The sequence below is a fragment of the Parasteatoda tepidariorum genome, chromosome 1 (genome assembly GCF_982258835.1).
Source record: "Parasteatoda tepidariorum strain Cologne lab strain chromosome 1, Ptep-v5.0, whole genome shotgun sequence".
NCBI lineage: Eukaryota > Metazoa > Arthropoda > Arachnida > Araneae > Theridiidae > Parasteatoda > Parasteatoda tepidariorum.
Genome location: NC_141755.1, coordinates 72,554,942 through 72,565,858, shown reverse-complemented (window position 1 = coordinate 72,565,858; position 10,917 = coordinate 72,554,942).

Genomic DNA, 10,917 nt, shown 5'->3' with positions numbered 1-10,917 from the left:
TTATCCTAGTCCATATTAAAATGGTTATACTTCATATTGGATATTGATTTTTTTTTTTTAATGCTGAATTTAACCATCCAGTTTCAAATTTTTAAGTTTAAACAACTGTTTTTAGATGTGTACCCTATCAAGAATAAACTATGAAGTTTACGAAAAATTGATTTAGGATTTTTCTATGTACTGTTAAAGACATCAAAGTTGGCCTTTTTTATATGGGCTGGGATAGAACCTAAAATTCTTCTTAATTTGAATTTATAATTTAATTAAAACAATATAAATATTTTATATTTAAATAACTTATTAAAGTTGCTGCTATCATTACACAGGGAAATGTTTTTCTTTAAATAAATTGGAACTGGTTCAGAAATTTTTTTCTGTCAGATAACAGGAATCTCATAAAAAATATTGCTGTCATGCCACTAATTGGAATCAGTATTTTCTAGCTTAAAATATCATTTAAAATTTTTATTTTCGATTCTGTAATCCTTTTCTCCATAAATACATCAACCTTTTTCACAGAAAAGCACTCAGAACGAAAATCGTCACTTCTTAAAGCCAATTTTACCATAATTTGTAGGTTTTTAAAATTATCTACTAAGTTTTATCTTTCATCAAATAGTTTAAATTACATCATAATCTCCACTTCATTAACCATGTCACGTTTTTTGCTAAACAGCCGAATAGTTGGTCGTCAGTAATTGTGCCACCCATCACATTCTTTTATAAAATTTTAACCTAACTAGTCATTAGACCTTTGCAGCTTCCTCTGCCTTATTTGATTACTAAACAATCTATAATTTTATAAAAAGTACTGAATTTGAAATTTTTATCATGCCGACTGATTTGCACACATTACTTTTAGCTTAATGAATGTTTGCATTTATTGTCAAGAATAAAAAGATTTGAATAATGAAATATGTGATTTTGCCTTTAGAAACTTATTCAATGAAAATTTACTTGTTCTTAAAGCTTTTTCAATTGCCAAACTTCACTTAAAAAATTAAATCATATTTTCTGCATAAATAAATGAATAAAATCATGTGCATAAATGCAAGGGTGACTTTTAAACTAAAGAAGTTAATCACCATTTTTTTTTCTAGCTTTAGGCATAAGCTTATTTTTTTTAAAAAGAAACCTATTATTGCTTATTTTTAAATGTTTCAGGAACTAATTAGTAATTGGTATTGTTTTTTAAACAGTGTGATGACTAAAATTAAAAAATAGTTACTAGCTCCAAGCATACAGGAGACTTGTTATGATATTAAGTTTTGATGATGAAAAGAAGTTGTCATAAAATAAATTAAGCAATAAATTGATCAGGTAAGCTAGTTTCATCATACATTTTAAAAATAAAAATGGACTTAAGATTATTTTATATTCTTAAATGTATTTCTACTGTATTACAGCCCAGTGTGAGCAAGGAAGGATCAAGTAGGTTAAGGTTCCACAAAACCAATGTGATAATTTTGGTAATGAAATCAACATTACTTTTACTAACCACCTTTTTTTCTTGACAAAAGACAAGTGGTACCCATTGATTTGAACCTGGTGTGGTTTCCCATTGTCACTGAGAATTGAACCTCAGTTCTTTCTCTTAAACATTCATATTATTCAAATATTGAACATTTATATAAAAAGTGTAACACTCAGATTAACTTTTGATCTAATGCAATCTCAACAGCTCTAAATGCATAATCTAATTAATTACTGATTTTATTTACTTCTGCTTATTTTGTAGCTACTAGTTTTTCTAGGCCATTCATTATTCAGAGCAGACTAAAGTTCTCTAAGGACTGTTAGGCCAATAAGTTGTACAGTGTGCAAAATAGAAATCATACCACCTTGAATAACTTTATATCTAATGATTAGATCTTCACGTTATAGGACTCAATCTTAATAATGGCTCCAGAGGGTGATCTCAAATATGCTAATAAATAAGTGCAGACGATATTTTAAGTTACGAAATCAGACACAAAAACTTACTTTCTCTGAAAAAACGTACTTGTTTTTCGACGGATTCAGATTTCTGACACCTAAGATATACGGGGTAACTGCATTTTCAGAAATATAGTCCTCATAGTTTGGATCCTTTAATGCTAATTTTACTTTTGCGTATTTCGCCATATATTGAGAACTTTTCACGTGAATTAAAATTTTTTTGCATGCACTTATGAAATGTGTTTATCCAAAGATAATTCTATGCAAAAAAAGAAATTATCACAAACGGGTTGGTCGCTATGGCCTCCGGCCCCGCGCCAACCAACCAAAATCACCATAGTGATATTTTTCCTTCACTTGTTGCTGAGGGTGGCAACGAGTGACTGAGATGGGGGCCATGTGTTTAAAAATGTAACCAAGTAGTGTGTTTTTAGAAGGGAGATTTAAAAAGCTATCTCCTATAATTGTATGATGTATAAATTGTGTTTTAACATTTTTAATAAAGTCTTATAACTGAAGCTTTAAAAAGTGTTATAATGGCGCCCAACGTGGGGCCCGGATCCCCGATAATCCGATTTTGTGTGTGATAGCGTCACCCGAAAGATCGTTCTTCAACGGTCTTTTCTTTTTATTTTGTTTCTTCTTCCGCTCGCTGCAGCTGTGCGTGTGTGTTTTTTGTTTGGTTCATGTTGTTGACATTGAATAACTGTGATTCTTTTTTTTTTTCTTTCGCCTTTGGGGAGAGAAAAATGTTTCTTCAGTGGTTTGAAATAATAACTTATACAGCTCTTTCAATGATTTAACATAAATATTTTGATTTGTTTTATTGCTCTCAATTTATAAGAATGCTTAATCAGTAATTGTGATGTTATTTAAGTGTTTTAAGTAATATATTTTAAAATAATTTTGGTTACTTGCATTACCTATATATGTTTATTAGAAATGTTTTATAACTGGTTAATAATTTAAAAAGTGCTCATGTATTTCATTTATATGATTAAGGTATTATATTTACTAAAATAATTCTGATTAAATTTTGTATTGTAAAAGTTTGCCAAGTATGCTATACAAGTTACCTCTCTAATATCATTTTACCATAACAATTACAGTATTATTTTAATTCTCTAAAGTATGCCCTTGTGCAAGAATCGCCCCAGTGTTTACATTAAGTGTTACTAATCTAAAGTATGCCCATGTGCAAGAATCGCCCCAGTGTTTACATTAAGTGTTATTAATCTAAAGTGTGCCCTTGTGCAAGAATCGTCCCAGTGTTTACATACAAAGTGTGCCCTTGTGCAAGAATCGCCCCTGTGTTCACATTTATAATCTGTGCTCTGAAAATAAAAACGTTTTCTTTTGTTTATTGAAAGATGACGTTCTTTGGAAAAGCTCGTAAGGAGGATTTAATTCTCCTTGCTAGTGAGTTGGGTGAAGATGTCACCCCTGATTTCAAAATTATTGATTTGAAGAAAGTTATTACCTCTAGTGATAACTATGAAGAGGAGTTTGTAAAAGAAATGCTTAACACGATCATTTCCCAAAGACAGGATGCTGCTGAGGAGAAAAAGAGAGCTGCTGAGTTAGAAAAGGCCACCATCGAGAGCAACGAAAGAATCAAGACAGAGCAAATGAAATTGGAACTGGAAAAGATTAGACTCGAGATAGAGGCAAGACAGTGTGGACCCTCCACCAATACTGATGGTTTCCGAAGAAAACCTGTGATTGATTTGTTGTCCTTAATGCCCCGATTTGATCCAAATAATAACGACATAAACCTGTATTTAGTGCTATTTGAGCGCCAAGCTCAACTCAGTGAAGTCCCTAAAGAATTTTGGGCATCCAATCTTATTGGACTGCTGCCCTATGATGTTGCGCAGCTAATTGCAAGAGAGAGTGACGAGGTTGCTGGCGATTATGATCGAGTAAAACTACTACTTCTGAAAAGGTTTAAATTGACGGCGGAAAAGTTTCGTCAGCTGTTTGTGAAACATAATAGAACTAACTCATCGTCTTGGCAAGATTTTGCCTATGAACTTAGAAACTTTTTCCAAGGTTGGGTTAGTGGTTTGGAAATAACCACTTTTAGTCAATTAGGAGAATTGATCATATCTGACCAAATTAAACGTAAAGTGCCGGCAGATGTAAAAGATCATTTTATTGATGAGTGGTGCCAGTTGAACACAGTAGAAGGGCTTGTCAAACGGCTTGACGACTATGAAGCTGTAAGAGTGAAGAGGGAACCAGCCACTTCAAGCTCCACTGCCCGAGTTGACTATAAAAGATATTCGAAACCAAGTAGAAGGGGATGCCCTGATACAAGACCGAATTTTCAAGATCGTTCTAGGCCAGAAAATTTTGAACTTCAACCAAAGTTAACATGCTATGGCTGTGGAAGGCCAGGGTACATCAAGGCGAAATGCCCTACCTGCTCTCCAAATGTTTGTGCAAGTGCTATCAATCTGCACGCTTGTCATATTTCTTCCTCTCCCATAGCACTGCTTGATGTTGAGATTTCTGACATCAAGGCCAGAGTTTGTGCTGATACAGGAGCAACCCGCTCCATTGCTGGAGAGACATTGTTTAAGATGCTGAAAGAAAAAGGAGCCCAATTCCAAACTAAAGAGGTAGTTATGACTTTAGCTGATGGAAGTCAGACTACAGTTGAAGCATGCGCCACCCAGGTGCTGGTTAACATCGAAGGTAGAAAATTCAATCATGAACTGTTAGCCCTGCCCGAGGCTACTGGAAATAGAACTCTACTGGGGAATGATTTTCTGGAAAAGACTGGTATCGTCCTAGATATCCAACGTAAAAGATGGCACTTTGGTGATGAACCTCATCATAAAATCTATTTCCGGAAGGATATCCATAAACCTGGTTTATCCATAAGCAACATTGTGGCAAATGAATGTAGCCTACGAGAAAATGAAGGAGAGCCTCTGACCCCAGAGCAAAGACGAAGGATTTCCATACTTCTCAGTGAATTTGTAGATACCTTTAAACCAGGGGGAGACCCTACTCCCTTTGCCGAGCATCGAATTAATACTGAAAATCATGCACCAATATCAGTTCCGCCATACAGACTGTCACCAGCCAAGAAAGAAATTCTTAAACAAGAATTGGATGATTTGTTAAAAAAAGAAATTATAGAAGAGAGTGAATCTCCCTATGCAGCTCCCGTTGTGTTGGTTCCCAAACCAAATGGTAAACACAGACTCTGTGTCGACTATAGAAAGCTTAATGCAGTGACTGTCACAGACTCCTATCCTTTGCCAAGATTAGATGATCTCTTGCATGATGCTAAAAACATAGGCTATATTTCCACTATAGATCTCCAGTCCGGTTATCATCAGGTGAAAATTCATGATGATGATAAAGACAAAACAGCATTTGTAACTCCTTTGGGTGCTTACAGATTCAAGAGGATGGCATTTGGGTTAAAAAATGCCCCTGCAACGTTTCAGAGACTAATGGACCGTTTTAAAAATGGACTCCCCTCAGTAAAAATTCTCATTTATTTAGATGACATAATCATCATGTCACCTACTTTTGAAGATCATCTAAATGATCTAACTCTTGTGTTCAAAAGACTAGCCCAATTTCAATTGAGAGCTAACCGCCTAAAGTGCAATTTTGCTTGCTCTAAGGTAAAATACTTAGGTCACTACATAACTACCCGAGGACTTGAAGTAGATCCAGAAAAAGTAGAAGCTATAACCAAGCTTCCTGTCCCTAAAGATATAAAGCAGGTTAAATCCTTCCTGCAAACTTGTTCATGGTATCGTAGGTTTATAGAAGGCTTTTCTACCCTGTCGAAACCATTATGTGAACTTACAAAAAAGAATGCTGCTTGGAAGTGGACTGAGCAGGAACAAAAAGCTTTTGCTGCCCTGAAAGAGAAGTTGGTTTCTTCTCCCATTCTGAAACAAGCTGATCCCGACCAACCTTACACAATAAGAACTGACGCCAGTGGTTATGGATTGGGTGCTGTTCTCTTACAAGGGGAAAATGAAAATGAACACCCAATAGAATATGCTAGTCGTCTTTTAACATCTGCAGAGCAAAACTACTCGACTACAGAGAGGGAAGCTCTGGCTGTTATTTGGGCTTTGAATAAATTTAGAGGGTACATAGATGGTGCCCAGGTGACAATATCCTCTGACCATCAACCCTTGATGTGGTTGTTAAGTATTAAATCTCCATCAGGGAGGTTGGCCCGATGGGCCTTGCAACTACAATCTTACAACCTGAATATACAGTACATCCCAGGAAGAAACAATGTCATTGCGGACATGCTGTCTCGCCCACCTTGTGTTCATGAAGAGAGAAATCCTTGTTGTCTCTGTTCAGTTACAATTGATCTTCCAACTCGATCACCAAGTGATATACGCACTGAACAGCTGAAGGATAATGATTTACGAAAGATTATAGAAGCATTTGAAGATCACTCAGATGAAGTAGACCTTAATCGATGGACTGAACGAGGATATATCATGAATAGGGGAGTTCTCTATAGATACTCCCATGATAGTGACTCGGACGAAGCTCAACTAGTAGTCCCTATGCAAGAAAGAGGTCAAATTCTTAAAGAATTTCATGATGCGCCAACTGCTGGCCATTACGGTATAGAAGGTACCCTGGATCGAATCTCCAAAAGATTCTTTTGGACTGGTATGAGAAGATTTATCACCGACTATATTAAAAACTGTGTCGAATGCAACCGCTATAAAGCTTCCACTCAAAAGCCAGCTGGTCTTCTTCAGACTCCTGTACATAATCAAAGATTTGAAAGCCTATCCATAGACCTATTTGGTCCATTGCCCGAAGGTAAAGATAAAAAGAAATGGATCTTCATCGTTGAGGACTGTTCAACTAGATGGGTTGAGCTATTTGCTTTAGCTCAAGCCACAGCTAAGGAGTGTGCAATCACTCTGTTGGAGGAGGTGATCTTGAGATATGGATTGCCTAGAAGAGTTATCAGCGATAACGGCTCACAATTTGTGAGCAGTGTGATGCAACAGCTTTGTTTTCTGCTTGATATTAAGCAATGTTTGGTGCCGGTATACCATCCCCAAGCAAATCCTGTAGAAAGAAAGAACAGGGACTTGAAACCTCGCTTGGCTATTCTTGTTGGCCAAGAGCATAGAAATTGGGTTGACCACCTACCAGTCATCCGATTCGCTATGAACACATCAAAGTGCGAAACGACAGGGTATACTGCTGCATACCTTCAGTTTGGACGAGAGCTCAGGACAGTTCAAGAGGTAAAGCATGATATTCGAACGGTTATCCAAAACGATAACTTTGTCCCTGAGATAACCCCGTATCTCAGAAAGTTTTCTTCTATCCTCTTGACTGTTAGAGATAATGTAGAAAAATCCCAAGATCGGCATAAAACATATTTCGACTCAAAACGCCAGCAAAACCCCACTTATGCTGTAGGTTCGAAAGTGTGGGTGACTCTACATCCACTCAGTAATGCTAAGAAAGGAATTACTGCCAAATTTGTACCTAAAAGAGATGGGCCGTATCTCATACTTCGAAAGAAGTCGCCTACCTCCTATGAACTTGCCCACCCAGATAAGCCACATGTTCCTGTTGGGACTTACCACACCTCAGCATTGAGACAATGCAACTCTGATACACAAGCAACAGAACCTATTTTACCTCTCCGAAGGAGAGGCAGACCAAAGATGAATTCTGATTCCTCCCCGGGACGTAACCTCGGAATCAGAGGGGGAGAGTATCACAAACGGGTTGGTCGCTATGGCCTCCGGCCCCGCGCCAACCAACCAAAATCACCATAGTGATATTTTTCCTTCACTTGTTGCTGAGGGTGGCAACGAGTGACTGAGATGGGGGCCATGTGTTTAAAAATGTAACCAAGTAGTGTGTTTTTAGAAGGGAGATTTAAAAAGCTATCTCCTATAATTGTATGATGTATAAATTGTGTTTTAACATTTTTAATAAAGTCTTATAACTGAAGCTTTAAAAAGTGTTATAAAATGAAATTTAGTATATATATTTTTTTTTATTAAATAATAATCGAAAAAATTTTGAATTGTAAGGTATAAAATTTTTTACATAATTTTAAAGTATGTAATTTTACACAGCAAAATGCAAAATTCCAGCAAAATCGGTTGAATCGGTCCTGAGAAATCGAATTTTAAATTAATGCCTTTTTAAAAGTAGATTTCTCAGGAACTATTCAACTGATTTTGTTCGAATTGTAATGTTCCATGTAAAATTACATATGTTAGAAAATTTTATACCTTACAAAATTGTTTCAACTACCTAATATTTAATAAAAAATAATAAATATTTATTAAAATTTATTTTTGGTATGGAATTATCTTTGGATAAACGAATTTTATAATTGTGTGAAAATTTTTCTTAGATTAACTTAAAAATTTCTCGAGATATTGCGAAATACGCAAAAAGTAAAATTAACATAAGGCTTTCTTGACCAAACTATCGGGACCATATTATCCAGATTACGACTATCCCCTATATTTTGGAGGTTAGAAATCCGAATACTTCGAAAAAAATGCATGTTTATTCAGAGAAAGTACACTTTTGTGTCTGATTTCGTAACTTAAACTATTGCCTTCACTAATTAATTAGCATATTTGAGGTTATGCCTTCATATAATTCAGAATGATTCCTAGAACGTGAAGATCATTAGATCAAATGTTATTAAGGGTGGTCTGTTTTTTATTTTGCGCACTGTACATTCAGGGAAACAGTGTGTGAAATTTTAATGTTAAATCTTGCATTGTAATATTGTTAGTTAAGAAATGAAGTAACAAAAATATGCTGCTTTCTTTGTTAGAAATATGCAGGATGTTCTATAATAACTGCAGTTACTTCCTAGTTTTAGAATCCGTGTAAAAAAAATTAAGTCAGTCAACTATGCACATTAGAGGCCACTACTTATTGGGTGAAAACTAGAAATGGCTTTTCTGAAGTATAACTCATCGTTATCGAGGCAAGAGAAGATTTAAAATAATAAAAACCAGTTTATTTGTCTAATGAAGCTGGAATCCATTGGCTTTACGCAGGAAAAAGCAAACATGTTTTTCCTGAAATATCTGCTTTCAAATGATTTTATTGGGAGTACAAATTAGTTTGGTCCGTTTTTTTTTGTGGTCAAAAATGCATTTATTTCTGAACAAAATGAATGAACAGATTAATCAAAGTACTGTCCATCGCTGGCTACTACTTTTTCCCACCTCTCAGCCAATTTTCGAATTCCATGTAGAAAAAATGTCTCGTCTTTTGAGGCGATCCAAGTAAGGGGCCAATTTTCGATTTCTGCAAAAGAAGTGAACCGGTGACCTGCCAAATCGTGCTGCATCCGTCGGAACAACCAGTAATCAGTAGGAGCAATGTCCGGCGGGTGCGGTAAAATACCCCACTTGACCGCTTCCAAATAATTTTTTGCGACATGTGGCCGACTGTTATCATGCAGAAGAATAACTTTGTCATGTCTTTGCTCGTATTCCGGCCGTTTTTCTCGTAATGCACTGCTCAAACGAATCAATTGTAGCCTATACCGACCGTCCGTAATGGAATCGCCAGGTTGTAACAGCTCATAGTATACCATTCACCATTCTTGGCAAATAAAAAGTCTCCAATATTTTTTTTTTTTATCATTTAATTTAGGTTATTTGAATTGGGTAACCTGCAATCGACGTCACGCGTGGGTTTCGAACCTTATTGGCTGTTGAATTCAATCAAGTTCGACACTCACGCGTTACATTGCTTGCAGGTACCCAATTAAATCTCAGCCGGAAAGTAATTCAACGTCATAATAAACCAAGCCTAATAGTTCTAACTTGCTTATACACAACCGACTGCGATTTCAGCGCTCTTCTTCGCGTGTTGTAGATGCGTAACTGTGAGGGGTTTGTTTTATATTATTTTAAATGACAAAATTGAACGCTAATTGGCAAATAGTTCTCAGAATTTTAAACTTTAATATGAGCCTTTCTCGAAATTTAATAGATTTAGAAAACATTTGACGATTTTAATAAAAAAATTTCAATTAAATTTATATAGTTTGAAATGATTTAATTGAATAATTACTCATATGAAGTACTTTTTTGTGTCTGATTTTCGTAACTTAACATATCTTTTACATTAGTTAATTAGCATATTTTTGATCGATTCCTTGATCTTTACGTTTTTTTTGCTGTGCTCATAATTTCGTGTTTTATACCATGGAAGTTATTTAAGACTTAAAGGAATAAAATAGCCATGATTTTATTTTTAATAACCTCGAAGATTTAACCCTTTCACTGTTCATACCTCGATTTCTACAGACAAAGTAGAAGTAACAAAATTTGCACGACCCGCGATTTCCGAAGGGATGCATCCTCCCACCCCGCTCTTTTACCGTTCGCGGTTTCATTTTGGCTTTTCTATAATGTTTTATTGTTTATTTAGATCTATCTGGTCGAGTTTGAAAATTATAGGTTAATATTAATAAAGCCATTTATATGTACAGTATATGAGCAACAATTTCATCCATTTTTACGCTATTATACGCACTTAGAAATGGAAGGAAAAAAATAACATTAAGTGAAAAATTATTATTTACGCTACAATATTGTAAAATAAATAGAAAAAAAAACTTTTTTTTATTATATGTAATTTTTTAATATTGACCATGACCAAGGTTCGAATCCCGGACCCTCGAGACTAACAATTTCTAGCTTCCTATCACTTAACCTTAACGGCCACACCACACCTGGCTGTTCGACTTATAAAAAGATTTAAATACTTTCCCAGGCTTTTTCAGCGGAACCATATTATGACACATTATGAGCCACCTAATTTGTATTTAATTATTTCCTTTGGTACGGTAGTATATTATAATATATCTGGTCGAGTTCCAAAATTATAAGTGTTAAGGGGAGGTGTGGACCCATTTATAAGTACACTATTAGAGCTACAATTTCTCCATTTTGACGCTAT